General features: G+C 42.6%; 1 protein-coding gene across 3 annotated transcripts in view; it reads left to right on the top strand.

Annotated features, from left to right (window-relative positions):
• The window catches only part of GRIN2B (glutamate ionotropic receptor NMDA type subunit 2B), a 217,702-nt gene that overhangs the window by 83,435 nt on the left and 121,143 nt on the right, over positions 1-13,124 (top strand). The window contains exon 1 of one of the 3 annotated variants that reach the window (XM_061450630.1): positions 3,411-3,522. The exons of the other annotated variants lie outside the window; for them this stretch is intronic. The gene's annotated coding sequence lies outside the window, so the exon portion shown is untranslated. Of the gene's footprint in view, positions 1-3,410; positions 3,523-13,124 lie in introns of those variants that run through there. 3 annotated transcript variants of the gene reach the window in all.

The raw sequence follows: 13,124 nt of genomic DNA, 5'->3' as shown, positions 1-13,124 counted from the left end.
GTTGCCTACTTACAGTCCGGAAAAATCCCCTCCCAGGACTCAACAGGAATGGGAGCAGCTTGTCTATTGTCCACATCCCAGCAGGAAGGGATTATGACTACCCCTGCTTGAAAGTCCTCCTGCCACTTCCATTTGAAATATTGTTCATCTTTAGTTTAGACTACAAACTGTTGAGCAGCACCTGTTGAGTTAAAATGTTGCTGTCAGTGGGCCCAGTGGACTGAGAGCTTCCTTTGTCAAAGTCCAAGATGCACAATTGACCTTGTGTAAGGAAGTAAACTGCCCTGTTTAGAGGAGCCCTGAGAAGGGTTGAGTCCAAGGCTGGGAGGCCCTGTATGATTAATCTTTGCTGAAACAGAGATGCTGATGTTTATGGAGTGAAGTGAAATTCTTGTGGAGACCGAACAATTTTCTTGTTGCATAGCAATAGAATACAGAAATTATGAATTGGCTGCACGAAGTCCCCCACACAAGACAGCTGAAGGGCCCTCAGAAAGCTCCCTGTAAAAGAGGAAATTTATGATCCTCAGCCCTTTATATGTGGAGGGAATATGTACATTTTTAAATGCATACTTTTCCTTTCTTGAGTATCCTAGAGCTACACAATAGAGAGATTCCATGGGAAGAAAGGCTAGTGAGGGATAGCTGTAAAGGCCATGTTTTCCTACTGATGAATAGAGAGATTGTATCCATAGCCTACTGCTGAATGCACAAGGAGCCTGACAACGTTCTCACTTCCATCTAGAGAATACGGTGTGACTTCGAAGTTAGTGGGGTTAGTGCGATGAGTGAAAGAAGAAGATCTACTACCAGCCCTTAAAAATTACTCGGTAACATAACAAGAGCAGCTGGATACCAGATAAGCTGTAGAGCGCTGGGTTGATGACTTCCATGCAGTGTGCTTCATTCACCAAGCATGCCCACCCTGCAAGGCTGCATGCCTTGAAGAGCACTGATGCCAAGACTATGATCTGCTCCTACGCAGTGCAGATGGATGCGTAGTGTAGGAATGTACACATCCTGCATCCATTGAGATAATTAAAAGGTTGAGCTTCTTGCACTAGCCACCAGACTTGAAGAAAAGGTTTTTCAGCTCGTTACTTCTCAGAAGGCAGATATTCAGAGGTTTTGCATGAAAAGGAGAAAACACAATTCTTCCTAGAAAGAAAAAAAAGTGGAAGTTTTGCATGAAAAGAAGAAAATACAATTCTTCCCAGAAAGAAAAAAGTATTTTGAAAGAAAAAAATAGTATCTTGAAGCTAGACGACCAGAGCAATGACTTTGTCTCAGTTTCCAGAATTGCTTAGCTACACCCTGAAATAAACCTTTCTGTGTCTATTCCCTTCCCACAAGTATTCCTTCTGACCTGCTGAAAGAAAAGACAGAGTTGTGGGGTTTTTTGAGTTTGTTTTGTTTTCTTAATAGCCCAGATCCTCTTGTTGTATATTAATAGGTGACTACTTGCCTCCATGAAAGATGAGTCCTGAAGGACTGTATTTGTCAGGAAGAACAAAGTCTGTTAAAACCATGTCTTCAATGCTTTCACCCATAATTTGAAGGCATGTGAACTCTCTTCCTCTGGGCTGTGGCCAGGGCTGTGTAATGAAGCAGCCTGTGTAATCCTTGGCTTCTTTCTGAGAGCACTAACCAGAAGTTTAGTCAGCACTGAATGCATGTGTGGTGATGTAGACATTTATTGCCAGTAAGGCTGGACTGCACCATCACCTCATTTCATAGAGATCATTGTTGGATGCTAATCCATTTCAGGTGCTGCCAGCCTGAGTTGGTATACTGGAGATGAGGCAATTTGCCCATCTTGAGCCATCTTGCCTGTAGAATTGCCAATGTGCAGTTGCCCCTGTGTACGTGTAGATATGTATGTATATGTGTATATACACACACACATATCCAACTGCATGCACTTGAAGCACCTAAAGGCAACTGTGTGCAGGAAGACAGAAAATAACGAGACAGAGTGATACAAAGTGGAAGGAAAAGACAAAACATCACAGCCAATGCCTCTTCCCTTGCAGGAGGTGCAGTGCTGGACATAGCTTTTTCTTTCCCCTCTTTTGTAGTTATTTGTTCCATCTTTTGTCGTGGGCCCTGACCAGGCAATGTTCAGATTGAATAGCTCATTTCTACCCAGCTTGCCAGAGCTCCTGCTGATGCTTCCATCTACTTCCCACTCCCCCGTTGTGCTGGAGTGTGTGGTTAATAAAGAGGACAGACAATGGGAGATGCAGGAAAACAAGATGCATTGGCTTTGCCTTTGAGTCAGTTGAAGAGCTATTTCTAAACCTTACATGCCTCACCCTGGCTCTTATTCTCTTAGATGTTTTTGTTACTCTTATTATTAATGGCCAGCAGAGGCAAATACTTTTGCTGCTCCATCAATTCCTTTCTCTGCTATGCTGATCCTCAACAGAAATCTCACTGCCTTATGTATGTGTGTGATCTTGAAAAAGAGACGTCAGTTCAGTCCCAGACTCAGGTTTTGGTTAAAAAAGTACAAAGCCTAATATAGGTAGAAAAATATGTTTTCAAGTACAAAAAGAGCATCTTATTTGTAATGCTGCTGCTTTAAAGTTATGTCAAGGGCATATTGAATATTATAGATGGCGCTTTTTATTGATGTGCAGGTAACTATAGAAAAAAAGTTAATTTAATTATGTGTGCTCCAGCACAGTGTTAAGCTGACTAGAAACGGACTTGCTGATTTTCATTGCCCAAGCAAAAAGAAGTTCAGAACTTAAATTCATAGCACCCTTATTGCAAGCTCAGAGGGACTGATTTCCCCTTTCAAATTCTCATCACCAAACTCTGAGAAGTGTAAACATTCTTGTTCTTAGATCATGGAGGTGAATATAATGGTTCTTACAGCACCAATCTCTGTAGCAACCATGAATGTGAAGTGCTTCAGGAGCTGTGGGGAAGATTGCAAGCTCCATCTCTGTATGTCTCCTATAGTCCAGTCTTTTACCAAGAAGAATTTCCAATTCATTGGAGTTTAGAAATGGCTTTTTCTTGAATAGGAAGTTTGCCACGATTTGTGCCTCAGTCTTATAGCAGTAAAGGGGCATGGCAAATGGCTGTTAATCATCAGAGCAAAGAAAAGGAACTGAAGAGTTATGATCCCAATAGAAAATAATAGAAAGCAATAATTCAGCTAGTGTGGTTTTGGCAGAACATCCTGCAAATGTTTGGATGGGCTTGTGTGTGTGCAGGGAACTTAATGTATTTATGCATGCTTTTGTCTGTAAAGTTGTAAGAAAATTCCTATTTTCTGAGACTTAATAGATAGGAACTCAAAAAGAACATCTGAGGACGGAGCTTCTTTCCTTTCTAATATCTGTGTAAATAACTCTATGGTCTCAATGTCTCCACAGTGGGGAGGAGGAGAATCAATAATTGTTTAAAACTTTGTGAATCAGTTACATGAGGAAGACAGGCATGACAGCAGCTTCCCGACAGGAGCACTGCTCACTGGTTGATTAGGAAGGAGAGCTGTGTAGGGAGAAAGTAGGTGCTGCTATGCTTTCATCCATCCTGGATGGTAACTTGCTGTGGCCAAAGCCATCTCTGATGGGGATCAGGTCTTCAAGCATGACAAATCAGGCTGCATATTGAAATCCATATTGCTTGTTCCAGACAAAGACTCTTGTAAAACTCTTCAGTGATACAGTTGCTTTCCAAAGCAGGGGCTGAATCCATAGTCCAGGTCCAGTGGTTCAGGAATCCACCTCTGTTTCTTCTCCTCAGGTTTAACAAATTCCCCACTAGATCTGAAATCAGGAGTGTCAACAGGATGGTGCAGGCTGGGGTCTGAACTAGTTAGCTCTCCTGACAGGGCAGATCTACTGGACATGAGCTGGAGTTTCCACCCAGTGCTAATGCACAGATGCCTAAGGGCCAGTTCACGGTTCCACTGCCTCCTGTTGTCTGGTGCAGACAGACATACATGTTATGGGCTAATGAGGCAGCTGCTTGCCAGCAGGATGTCTAAACAAAAAATGGAAAACCTGCAACAGGGTACTATTTCTTCATTTTATGCCAGTGCTATTTTATACTATCTTGGCAACGTAAGGAAGGTAGTAAAATCCCTCTTGAAATGCACCACGCAGAGCTGCCTTCTCACCTGGTGCACACAAAGGCTTCAATATTGCTGCTATTCCAGCCCGTGCTGTAAAACACAGGTTGGAGTGAGCTGGGATGAGCCAGGTTTGGGAGAGCTCAGGGCAGGGAGGAGGTATACTCTGAGCAAGCAGCACCTCCTTTCCAATGTGATCGGATCTGATTTGGAGGGTGCAGTGAAGGGTAGTGTGGAGCCTCACGGTCTTATAAAGCTGTGAGTATGAAATGTCTGAATATACTCCCAGGCTGAGAAGGATAAAAGGTGGGCTCCCTTCTGCCCTCACGGCAGAAAGCCAGTGACCTGGGCTAACTGAATAAACCTGGCTGTGTTTGTGGGACTGAACCTTCAAGTTAAGAGCAGTGCATAAACACAGGGGAACAAAGACAGAACATACACACTCCACACCTTCCTCTCACACCATAGAGGAAAACAGCTCCAAGGAGTGTGAAGGCAGTGAGGAACCAGCCCCGAAGAAGGAGGCCTGGGTGAGCAGGATGAGGGCAAATCTTGATTTTCCTCCTGCTTGCCCCTAGTTACCTGACACAAGAAATCTAGTGGGCCGTTAGCCACCCTCCTCTCCCTGAGCACCTTTGCAGGTCCAGCAGGCTGCCAGGCAATGAGTTTCTCTCTGGGGTGTGGGTAGTGATGTGCAGCCCCAGTCTTTTCAGCCCCAGCACTGGTGGGCTGTACTGTACCCTGTGTAGCACTGCAGGGAGCAATGGTGGCCCTTCCTGCTGGCTGTGGTGGGGAGCGTATGGCCATGGCTGCATTACATGTGCGTGGTTGCCAGGGAAACTCCACTGCTTAAGTGGGACCAAAACAGTGGGAGCTGGACCTTTTTTTATATCTTTTTTTTTTTTTTTTGTTTGTACTCAGAGCATAATTATGACCCCTTAGAGAAGAAGCAGCCAGATATGGGGCAGAGGGAAATCTGGAGTCTGTGAGCTGAGCTTCATCCGTGTGCTGGAGAGCTCTCCTATTTAAAGAGTTTGGGAGTGTTTTTGGTGGGCTTTTTTGGTTTGGATTTTTTTTTTGTTTTGGTTTGTTTTTTTGGTTTTTTCTTTTTTGTTTATTTTTGAGTGAGAGAATTACCATTTACTGCTGGGCAGAATGGATGAGGCTGAAGTCTTTTAGTGCTCCTTGCCTTAGGGAAAGTGAAGGGCACATCTACACAGGCTTTTCTTCAGCTGCTTACTTGCACTCTGAGGCAAGCCAGATGCCATATCAAAGAGTATGTAAGCTATTATCAATGCTTTGAAAATTATCTAAACTGGTTAATATGGCCAGCCTCAAAGAAAAGATTAAGTCTTGGCACAATATTATCCTAAATTGACTACTTTGCTTCAGCTGTGATCTGGCCAGCCCAGAGTGCAGACACAGCTAACTTTGCTCTGTTCATAAAGGCTGAGTAGACATTGGAATCATCAGGACTGTGGGTGCCATGTGTTAGGACATAGAGAAACTAACAGTTTTGCCTGCAGAAGGTAATTACTTAAGCAATGCAGAATTTTGAGAGAAAAAGGGTATCACTACTTCATGAGGCAGAAGGGGAATGGAGGCCCTTACAGACACACTCTGACCTGTCCACAGCTGGGCCATAGTACAAGGAGATTGCCAGCTCCTGAGAGACTCAGGGGGTATTGGATGCAATGCTGGGCTTCCAGGGCTTATTTAAATAGATTCTGTGAAATTTTGGAGGTTCAGTTCACAATCAGATCTGCTCACAATAAGAGACCAAAGGCATACTTGATGAAATGAAAGAGCAGTTAATTTAAAAATTATTAAAAGAAATAGTATTTCACCCTGGATAGCTGATTGGAGAAATTTATTCAATGACATCATGCCAAATACTGTGACTGGACTTTTTAAGAGTGTTGGATAGTTTTATGGCTGCTATTGATTAATATAGCTATACCAAAGAGATCTCATTCAGCTTTCAGTCAAAATTCAGTCCTAAGTCTGGAGGGTAAGACAGCCAGAAAAGAAGTCTCAGGCAAACACCATGATGTAATTGAGTAATGATGTAAATGAGTAATGGGATGGTCTGAATTTCCTCTAACTGTTCTGGGCTGGCAATGTCAAGATATTAAGCCAACCTAGGGGACTTGTCGGAGCTGGGACAGGGAAGCTAGGGTCGTCCAGAGTGCCATCATGGTATAACATGGCACTTGGCAGGCAGCATCTACCCACAGTGACCAGTGGTTTAATCCATTCATGTAAGCTCATCAAACAAGGAACCACACATATACAGAGGTGAAAATGGAAATGCAACAAGCCTGGTGTGAAAACTGTTTATCCTGGCAGCTTTCTAACTGCCATTTCTCCTCTGTGGAAGAGTGCTGGCACCCACATGTGATGCTCTGGGAAGCTAGTATGGCATAGCAGCATATACTAGCCTGCTTTGACCAGTGATTATGTATAAAAGTCACAAATTGTGCACTCCCTCCTTAGCCAAAAGACTTCCGAGGTTTTTCTCTGAATTGTATGTCAGTCAACGGCCCTGCGTATGTTCAACTTTTTCATCTTTTTTTGTTAACTACAAGTGGTACGGAGTGAAACAATCCTAAGATCAAGATTACAGAATTCAGGTTATCTTGAGTTTTCTCTGTTGCAAAATGTTTCAAATGAATGATTTCTGTAGACCCTTAAGTGGAAAGTGGAAATCACTTAGCTGTTTTCAGCCCTTGAGTCATCTTTAATCAGAGATGTTTTTATTGCAGCTCTCAGGAACTCCTTGGTGCTGGAGCACTTACACAGTTGCTCCTGGGCTAAGGCTCTGCAGCAGATCTGTTTCCACTGCTACAGAGAGATTAATGTCCGAGCCATGACAGGGATCTGTGTATATGGTGATGTGTATGTCTATAGTTAATGTCATTATACATGTGAATCTTGCTACATTTGTTACCGTTTACCCTGGTGACAAAATTGAGCTATACTAGCAACTCTAGATTTGTTATTCTTTGTACCCATCAGGGATCGTGGCTTCCAGAGAAGACCTAGAGAATCAACCATTTTCCTAATTGCTGCAGACCTCCTTTTTTGGCCACTTGTCTGCCCTGCCTAGGAGGGACCAGAAGGAGAGCAACATGCTCTCCTGGAAGAGAGGGCTTTTATAGACCTTCACAAATTTATCAGTATATCCTGCCTGCCATTACACCAGTGGGGACAGTGAACTGAGTCTCTCCCTTTCACTCATCCACCAGTTTCTGTAATCCGTTCTCTTTAGCCATCATCTATGAGCTATGTATACTTCTGTCAAACAGGGCCAGCATGTTCAGTAGTTATTATGAGAACAAGGGAAGAAATTAATAAATGATAGGGTTACGTAAACCACATTTCTGCAACTAACAAATTTGAACTTCCCACTAAGGGCACATTTCCAGGGTAGCTTGGAGGATTTTCACCAACAACGATCCACTCATCAGTGAATCAGAGCACTGGGAAAGGATTGTAGGAGATCGCTGCTCCATCTGCTGTGCAAGCCAAAATCATTAATAACTCAGGAAACCTGTTCTAATGAGACAGGAAAGTTTTGAAATGCTACTAAATAGTATCAACTAGGCAGAGTCATTCAGAAATTACACAGTCCAGTGTGCTCCAACCTTACTTTGAGTAGGTTTTGCTGTCAATATGCTTACTTGTGGAAATCCGAGCATGTATGTGTGTGAGAGATGTGGAAATGTGGTGTTCTAGATGCAAATCCCACCACAAGAACATTGTGCTGGGGCTGTAGTGTTACTGTGTTCTCATAGTCCCTACTGCAAGCACTCAGGGAAAGGACTCACACAGGATGATACAGCATGTAATATTAAAAACAGAGTTTTATTGTATTGATTTGTTGAAAGCTAAATAAATTAAATGTGGGGAGAAAAAACAAACAGGCAGAAGATCCTGACTTCAGGCTAGCCTGAGGCAGTGATGCATTTGTGGTAAGAATAAACAGGAGTAAATGAACACTTAAGCAGCAAAGATCCTGATTTCCTGTCAGATCTGTTATAACAAACGGGACTCAGAAATATAGAAAATTTAATTATAAGACTTGGAACTGTTGCAGCATTTTCCATCATGGACAATAAAACTCTCAGTGAATCAGGTATCCCACCAGCACTGTAACAAATAAGTGCACATGGTGTCTCAATTTCAAAGAAAAGAAATACATAGGTGAGAAAATTAAAATCTATGTTTTCCCAGAAGTTATTTGGTGCTTTCTCACTACTTTTTGCCCTACAAAATGTGTGGTAGGCAGGACTGAAGTTTAAACAAGAAACATCCCTATGTACTTTGTTTGTAGGTCATAGAGGAATTTTGCAAATCAAGACCCTATTAAAGACTAACACTAAACACTAACAGCTTTTCTTCTGAATCAGGAAAATGATAAGAGGACTTTGGAAAATGATAGTGGCTTAAGTTGTTAGGATCTCATAGGATTCCCTTTACAAACTGGAAAGGAAAGGAAGGCCAGATACCAGTTGTTAAATTATGGCTGCACAGGAAGCTTAATGAAGCAGCAAATGGAGTTAGATATACTGATGTTCCCCAAAACCTAATAAAAAGGAGTTACTTCCAGAGCAGCACATATTGTATTTCTGCTGCATTTGTGAAGATATAGCAGCTTAGGCCGTTTTGCAAAAAACATGGTTTATTCCTCCAGATGCAGGAAGCAAACATATGCTCTTGACTTGCTCCTCACTCAAATTCCTTGTGCACAGCTTGACATACCTGGCCCCTGCAGGGTCTGGCACTTGGACTGGAGCTAAAGGAACTTGCCACCAGTAGCAAAGAGCTGTTCATGGCTCAGCCACCAGAGCATGGCACACCAAAACTGAATACATTCAGATAGGCTACACAGAGGAAATGTAATGTGCTGATCTCCTCAGTTCCCAAGTGAGCAGTTATACTGTGCCTAAGTAGAAGTCTTTCTAGTTCCTCGAGATGACCGGACCACTGCAACTGTTTTTGGAGATCTTGCATTCCTCTGCTTTAGGAATGCTCACTAGACTGACCAATGCAGAACAGTTTAGCTCTGGATTAAGATGTTGTTTGTAAAGCAGTAATTGCTTTTGCTTGTCTGGGGAATCCAGAGAGGCTGTTAGGAAGGAACTTGTGAGAACAGCACCCAGGGACCTTTCCTACTACATCTGAGGTAATCTAATGATTCATTAAATGGCACTGATTGGTTTCAAATGGTGCAGCTGTAGGGGGGCTCCTCAGAGACTCACCTGCAGTCTTGCCAAAGGTCTGCATCTTGGGTGAGGATGTTCACCAGACCTGGACTTTGTGCAATACCTGCATAGGCCTATCTGTCCCTTGAGGGGCAGAGGGCACCAGGCAGCTTAGAAGTGGTGGCAATAACACTTGCTTGGTCTCTAACCTTTGTGCCACCTCTGCAAACCCTCTTCCATCCACCAAGGAAGTCACCAGCTACCAGTTTCCAAGAAGAGGCTTCACAGTGAGTGCTTTTGCACCTTCCCCATGTGCAATCTAGGCTCCTTATTGGAGGGGTTAAACGTGCAGGAGGAGGAGGCAATACTTGTCCCAGCAGCAGTAAACTCGAAGCAGATTTTCTGTGGGAAGCCATCTGTCAGCTTGGGAGTGGTGCTGTGTCAATTGATCAACTCCACCTCCAGCTCAGCTCTGCAAACTACAGATCCCTGACCTTGCAGGGTGACAGTGGGGGAGTACTAGGATCTCTGGAGGCATTGAGATCCCGTAATGGAGCCTCTACTCTTTCAGACTGGGTGCGGGATGCCCAGCAGCATCTTGCTGTCTCTTGCAGCAGGTAGCTATGGAAAGCCTGAGCTTGCAGGTGAAAGAACTGTGGGAGAAAGACAGGCTTTTTGCTATAGCCGGGAGATTGTGTTACACCTGGATGACGTGCAGTGTAAGGGGCTTCTGCTTTGAACTCAACCTATCCCAAACTTAAATCTGCCTCCTAGTGGCAATGTTGAACCATGTTTTGGCTGTTCCAAGGTGAAAAGGGAAGGTGAAAAGCATGACATTTCTTCAGGAGAAAAATAGAAGATTCTGTAAGATTCTGTAAAAACCCTTAATGTCTGGGGGCTGGGGGGCTAAAGTCTTTTTGTTTTAGGCTGTAACAAAGCTATAATGATTCTATGGGGTATATGTAGAACGTCCTTAGATCTATCTCCTAATTTAAAAGGTTTCACTGTAATGCCACAGTGAAGTCAAATTCCTGCTCTGACTGGTAGCCCAGTGGTTCTCTAAGTTCAACTCCTTCTCTATTCCCCTGACTTCCCATCAGGTGTGGTCAAAAATAAGGAAGGAAATTATGGCTTTTATGCATTTTTATTAGTTTACTTTTTGTCCCCCAAAAGGCATTTACTGAGATTTCTATCCAGCTCAATCAGCAGTTCTCCTGATATATTATGAGGGACACTTCTACAATGTTGTTATTTCTTCTTCCCTTGCCCTCTCTTTTCTGAGTGCTGAATTGGTTAAGGAATGAACAACAGTTGGCTACACCCAACTATTGGGGTGATCAAGTGCCAAGGGACGTATTGGCAAGCCAAAAGTTGGACTGGCTTGCACCTCATTACTGTTCTCATTTTAAATAGAAGTTGTCCCTTCTTGCTCCTTCTTTAATAAAAATGCAAGTGGTTGCTCAAGAGCAATTATTATACGCATAGCCAAGTGGTCTGTGCTGTTTGATTTAGGGAGGGGTGCTTACATTTCTCAGCGGAGTAGAATTGTTTATCTGGATTGTGATAAAGCTATCTATTTGGTGTATTGATTTTTGATGTTCTGATACACTCTGGTTAGTAAGGAGCTCCAAATTTTCTCCCTGAGTCTTGGGGCTTATTTCAACAGTCGGGCTGCGCACTCGTGTGGAATGAGCTGTCAGTGAGCACTTTTGACTGGAGTATTTGACCCTGCTTAAAATCACATGGAGGGCAATACCTCCTGCACCTTGCACCTCCCTCACACCTGCCTACTAACTCCTGTGTGTGTGTTTATATGCAGCCTTGAAACACGAGTGGATTTATCATCTCCCATCCCTTATTTGTCATGGAGAAAAGGACCCAGAATATTTTCATATGAGACTTCAAGATGCTGTGTGTCAAATGTTCCTGTAATTCAGTAGCCAGGTCCTTCAACTCTTAGACTTTCTGATAGAAACTGGAAATTTACAGGCAATTCAGAGGTTCTTATGCATGAGTATAGAAAAGCTTTTGTGGAAATTAATATAAAAATAAATACTAGTCATCAGTGTAGCTGTCTTGCCTTTTCATGTTACATTAAGGCTGAGTCTTCACACTCTAACATTCAGTTTGCTACAAGTGGCTTTCAAAGGCCCAGTGAAGGGTATTGGAGATGCTTGTTCAGGCTTTCTTCAAATTCTGGTACATGCCATGAGAATAGTTTAATTATTCCTCTGCCTTTCCTGATTTTCTACATAAGCTTCAAAGATAAAAAGATTTTTTTTATTGGAAGAGTAAGTTCTATTCCTGAGCAGTTCTGGGAGAACAGGCTGAATTCCAGTCTTAGAAAGTATGATCTGTTTTCCACAGGTTGAAGGGCTCAGTTGCTGCTCCTGTTTATTTAACATATATCTAATTGTTGATGCCTTCTTTTTCTTTGTGTGTGCTTTTTTCTTTTTGCAGTGAACAAATAACAACCCTAAGAGTACTTTCACAAGTAGGTGGTGAGCTGTATGTAAGTGAGCAGAGTTTAATCACCAGACCTCATAGGAGAAGCATGGGGATATAGTAGCAAGGACTCTTTCATATAGGACGTGACTCATAGGGAGTTCAGGAAAGAGCAACAAACAGCTTAAGGCTGCATGCAGGATCAAAGCTTGCCTTTTTTTTTTCCTGGAGTTCCTGAGCTATGGCTTATTTTGCCAATAGGTAATCAAAAGTGTGGCTAAAGAAGGGATGGAGGGATGGATGGATAATTAACTGGCATCCTTGCTGAAAAACAGGTTTACCTGCCAGGCTGTAGGAGGATGCATTTGGTAAAGAACTGTTCTAAATGCAAGTATCTTGAGGTAATGTCTTGAGGCATTTGCACAATGAGTTTCCCTAGGTCTGAAACTCCTGACTGCCTCCTTTTGAATCTCTGGTTCAGCTTTTTTGGCTTCTTGAAAAGAAGGCAGAGCTGCTATCTCATTCCTAAAAGTAGTGATTGGATTTGGAGAACTTTCTTATTGTAATGGGAATCTCTGCAGAGAGGCAGATTTCATTCTGTCTTTTTTGTTTGTTTATGATCTAATCCTACTCTACAGAAGTCAGTGGGAGAGAGCATATTGGCAAACGCTTTTTCCATTCTTTTCCATCATGAATTGCGCAAAAGGGAGTATTTGGATTTTACTGGATCTGTCAAAAATTGAAAGCCTGATATCTTGTGAAATTCCAGGATGAAAAAGGCTTACAGTATACCATTGGAGAGGTGAGACCTGTACAAAACTTCCTTGGAGTCATGGAGGCTGTAAAATAGTACAGGTTCTGGTTCTGGCAAAAATGAACTTGGTATGGTAGAAGGGTATGAAAGCAATACCAAGAGAAATATTGAGCTGACATTTCTCTAAAACATGGTAGAAACAAAACCCATAGTAGTTTATAATTTATTTTTTTCCATTTTAGTAATGTTTTATGTTGTTCTGAGATGGCACCTTCACAGTTGCAGCACTCTGTGCTACTGCTTGCTTTGCGAGGAGCTTGCAGTGGAGATTCTCAGAGCTATTTGTGTCTCATGGTTTTGTCTACTCTACTACTTCAATCTGGATACTTGGACTGGAACGACCATCCCAAACTGAATCAGTATCAAAGCTGCTGTTTTCCCTGTTTATACTACATATGATAATCTGGGGATTAAAACTCTAAGTTTCTGCATGGAGTATTTTGTACATATTCTCTTTTCCTCTGCTCACTTGTGTACCACTTGTTCCCTGTCTGTTAGAATCATGCCTAACATTTGAAATCTTTAAGTAATTTCGGCAACCTGCCTTTAAAAATAAAGTAAGGACAGC

The sequence above is a fragment of the Pezoporus flaviventris genome, unplaced genomic scaffold (genome assembly GCF_033815535.1).
Source record: "Pezoporus flaviventris isolate CSIRO_AGI_PZ_B2104156 unplaced genomic scaffold, CSIRO_AGI_Pfla_v1 ptg000011l, whole genome shotgun sequence".
NCBI lineage: Eukaryota > Metazoa > Chordata > Aves > Psittaciformes > Psittacidae > Pezoporus > Pezoporus flaviventris.
Note: the sequence above shows the minus strand (reverse complement) of the source record. Positions and strands in the feature narration are given on the sequence as shown.